Here is a 4,916-nt window from a genome sequence, read left to right on the forward strand (position 1 = left end):
CCCTGGGCTCTGCCGCCTCGGGAGATGCCCCGCCGGCGTGGCCTGCTCCTGACACCGCTCCTTATCCCCCCTGGCCCACGCTCCTGTTCCCGTTCTGGTTTTTAACCAGTTAAAATCACAGCAGGGGACTGCCTGCGCTCCCCATGTGCTTCAGAAAAGCCTGCCCCTGCCCAGCTTGGGGTGCCAACCCTCCAGGATTGCCCTGGGGGCTCCAAGAATCAAATGTAAATCTCCAGGAGACTGCTGAGAGTCGCCCAGGGGGGAGATAAATAACAGGCCATTCATTGAAACAAAATATGAAATGTTGAATCCAACTGGTATGCAGGGGTCCACTGGATTTTTAAAACGGAATAGTCATGTGAATTCACTTGCCCCACGTAAAGTCTACACACACTGTAATCTGTAACATATGCACAAGCGCACAGCACCTTCGCGCTGTGTGTCACTGGCGTGTTGTTGTTCTGGAAACCTCCTGGAATAGACTCAAACAGTTGGCAACCCTATGCCCAGCACCCCCTAAGCTCTCACCTGTCCCTCTCCCCATCTTCTTCATGCCCCCCTACACATTGCCCTTCTTCATCTCCAACCAGCCCCAGCACCAGCCTCATCCCCTAAGCCAGGGGTTCCCAACCCCTGGGGCCACAGGCCGTGAAGGGTTGGCTGCCAGACTGGAAGTCCAGAAGTCACTGGCATACTGCAAACCGGAAGCCAACCCTTTTTTTATACTGAGTATAATAAAGGGTTGGCTGCCTGCCCACAGTATGCTGGTCTATAGTTTGTCAGTCCATGGTCACTTCCAGTCTGCAGTTTGCCAGTCCACAGCATAAAAAGGTTGGGAACCCCTGCCCTAAGCAGAGCCTCCTTGAAAGCTTGCAAAGAACAATTTTTCCAACTATTTAGTTGGTCTAATAAAAGGTATCACATCTACTGAAACAGCCTTCCTTGAGGCTTTCCTGGGGCAGAACTTGGCGGGAGGGATGATTTTTGAGGGTGTGAAAATTAAGCTCCAGCAATAAAACCCACCACTAAAGCACCAGCTTTCACTATCCAAATCAGTTGCATGGGTCCCTCACACAAGGTTTTGCATCTAACAGTGGGGTGAGAAAGTCGCTGACTTCAGACTCGCTCCCTATATTGTCCTCACGTAGCTCTTCTGGGATGGTGCCCAGATTGCTGGCTCCAGCACCGTTTGTCCCTCTAAGCAACAGAGGTGCATGTTTGGGGAATGAGGCTCTCATCTCAGAGGCCAGGAAGCAATCTCAATTGGAAAACCAGGGTCCTGGACCTGCCAAGGGACTGTTGTCTAGACCAGTGGTCTCCCAAGTGGGGTGTGTGCATCCCAGGGGGTGCACAAGACAATCCATTGGGGTGCGGGAAGAAAATATTAGAACTTCTATTTATATTTATATATACATATATTGGGGGTGCGTGCTCAAAAATTTTTTACTGTTAGGGGTGTGCGATCAAAAAAGTTTGGAGACCACTGGTCTAGACAGCCACTGCCTTTGAGAAGCTGGTGGAGTGCATAGATGAACGCTTATGTATCTGCAACATAAACACAGTTCCCCTTCACCTGCTGTGCCGGCAGAGAGATGCAGACCCCGGGGAAGGCACCAGGGGCTGTCACAGCTGGCAGACTATGCAGACGTGCCTACATGTGCAGAATTCTGCCAGTTGCCAGACAGTGACACAGGCCTCCTTTTGGTCAGGGAAGTCATGTTACTCTGCCACAGAATGAAGCTGTTCTTCCCCTGCAGGGAGCTCAGGATGAGAGCTGCACACAAGGTTGCTAGCAAAACTACATTATGTAGATCAGACCCTGAGCCTTAGGCCCTGCTTTCTATCTGGAATCAACTCTGCTCCCTCTGCTGGGGGGAATCTCACCCTGTCTGAAAAGGGGGTGAGTGCTCAGCTCCCCCTCCTCAGAGAATGAGGGGGGAAACCTTTCTCCCACACTTTGGTGGATGTGTGAGGCAGAGTTTGGTTCTTCTGACTATCTTACAGAGGGACCCACTCTTGTAGATGACAGACACTATCTTTGCTAACAAACCACATTTGCTGTTGTGCACAATGGAGCTGTCAGCAGCAGCATCTGTGCTGAGGATTTTGTCTGCAGCTGGTGATGGTGTTGCTAAGACTTAAAATAACCTGGGGAGTTGCATTTCCTGCGTGTTACTTTAGATGTTATACACAATCTTGAACTGCACCCTTGCCAGCAGTCTTAGGATTAGGGACTTACAACAAGAAAATGTTGATGGGGGAGAACCTTGCATTTTCTATACAACTGATTCGGTGCAGTATATGCTGCATTTCTGCATCCTGCAAAGTTAATTGCCTGGACTTATAGAAGTCCCTGTCTAGCTAGCTCTGTGCTGTTTCTGGTCTCCTAACACCCACATTTCCCCTAAAGCTTAAACATTAATCTAATCTGTAAATGAAACATTTAGAACACAGAAAACCTTAATTCTCGCATTTCCTAAACTTCTAAGGACTTGCAACCTTAATCATATTCTTTCAATGTAGTTGTATGTGTTTTTAAAGAAGAAAATCATAATCCCGACATGGCCTGTCCAGCTTATGAGCACCTGGCATGGGGTACGTCTGCATGCTTTTCTGGTCAATTTATATTTTTAACATGAAGCCAGGAACTGTCACTCCCGAATGAAACCAAATACAGAAGCTTCTCAGAAATGTGTATTGTAGCAGAAAAAATGTGGTTTAGAACCACACATGCCTACTAGATGTACAGCATTTCACAGGGCATACCTTCAGTCCTTCAGTGGCACTGCCATGCAGAGAAACTCCACAGCCACTGAGGCTGCACATCTCTTGTGCTGGGCCATTTCCAGTCTGCCACCACACTGTTGTGTCACCAGCTCAGCAGGCAGCAGCCATTCCCTTCCTCCTACCCTCAGTGGTGGCTCATAGGTCATAAGAAAAGTAGGGGCATTTAGGATGAAGGAGGCCTGCAGCTCTCCAAAGAAGGTAAGGGGAGAAAGAGTAGCATATCCAGATGAAATGTAGAGCATCAGGCTGGGAAGGAGACAGATACCATGCACCAGCTAGTACAGGGAGGGGAAAGGACAGGAAAGCAGAGAAGAGAAACACATTGTATCAAAGCTACTAGGCAGCTGCTGGTGTCTGACCATTGCCAGTTATAACTCAAGTCAATGAGGAGATACACTCAGCAGTCAGATTTCAAGAGCTGACGCATAGCTCAAGTCTTTGCTGTTCCTGATTCACACCACAGCCTTGAGCTTGCATCGTCCACACACCAGAGGAGACCTCATATTATCCACACAGTATTTCAGAAGGTTTTGGTTTTATCTCATATCAGAATGGAAATAGATTGTGAAACCTCAACATCTTTCACAAAACAGAAATGCTTTCCAGTCTTCCCTAGTCACCAAAGTGGAAATTGCAATGGAGACATGGCTCAGGCATTTTTACCCCTGCATCATCTACAGACATCCAAGCCACAGCTTCCACCTTTGCTCTGATGATGCACAGCCCCTGAGTCTAGCCTGCTACTGTGCATGTGGTATAGAAGGGGGTGAGGTGATACATAATACAGGAGAAATGGCAGGAACAGGAAAGGAAAGAAGGAATGAAGAGGCACAGCAGAGAGGAGAGAATTACTGGGTTGATACAGGGACCAGGTCAGAAGACAAATAGAGGGCACTACCAGAGGAAGTGTGCCCCAGCAGGTATAGCACAGAGATCAAGGAGATCTACATTCACTGATCTGCTCTGTCATAGACTCCCTTTATGACAACCCTGTAATCCAGATCCTGAAAGGTACTGAGGTGCTCAACTCTCTGTGGCTCCAACAGGAAATAGTTGCTCAAATATCTTTAAGAAATCTTGCCTCCCCGCAACAAGTGCCTCAGGGGGATATAGCCCTGCCTGCTTCAGGGGGGATAACTACAGTTACGACTGATACATGCAGATACTTGGGCTGTAGAAGCCAAGGGAAGCAAAGTGGTAGATGGGAGAGAAATACCAGCGTGTTCAAGGGAAAGGGGAGAGAAACATTGAGAGGCAGAAGAAACAGGAGAACAATGAGTCAGGGAAGAAACCTAGACCTAAAAGGAGAAAGAGAAGCTCCATTCTGATCACTTAAACTGGTTTATGTGTAACTTCTGTGCCTAGGCTTGCTGTCCAGCTGTGCTTTGTGTTCCCAGTGGAAATTAGATGCATGCAGGCTCCTAATACGCTTCTCTAGCAAAGAAAATAGGTTTGATCCTTGGATTGATTAACAGGAGAATAGCAAATGGGAGAAGGGAATTGATGTTATCTCTGCATCCAGGATTTGTGTGACCTAAACTAGATACTATGGCCAGTTCTGGTGTCACCACTTTAACAAACAAAGGATGAACAAGTTTGTCACTTTCAGGTTATTGTCTCCATTTTATCCATCGCTTAGTTTCTGTCTTTAAAATTGCAACAGAGATCTGGCTTGAATCTGAAAAGCCAGGGAAAAGGGAGGTCTTCTGGCAAAGATGGAACATATTATAATAGTTGGTATATCCTCTAACTTGAATAAAAAATGTCAGGAAATAGGCCTGTCATTTGACAAAGAGAGAGCATATTGTAATAACTGATATATCCTCTATTGAAGGGCTGTATCCTGCCCACACAAAGGGAGAGCTCAGTGATCTAATGAGCCTTTTCCTTTTCTGATTGCCATAAGCCCAGGTTTCCTTTTTGTATTCACTGATTGTTGCTAGATATTTAAGGTCCTACTCAGCGACTGATGGGAGATCATCCTGTATTCTTACTGTTCTTTTGAAAGGTCTGGGCTAACTTCAAGGCCTAGCTACAGAGGGATGAACTAAGAGAGAAATCCAAGCTATATGATTAAGCTTCTTTTCTTTGAGGGCCATTAAAGTCTGGCTAGTACACCTCTGCTTAGG

The sequence above is a fragment of the Crocodylus porosus genome, unplaced genomic scaffold (genome assembly GCF_001723895.1).
Source record: "Crocodylus porosus isolate Cpor-Errol unplaced genomic scaffold, CroPor_comp1, whole genome shotgun sequence".
NCBI classification, from domain to species: domain Eukaryota; kingdom Metazoa; phylum Chordata; order Crocodylia; family Crocodylidae; genus Crocodylus; species Crocodylus porosus.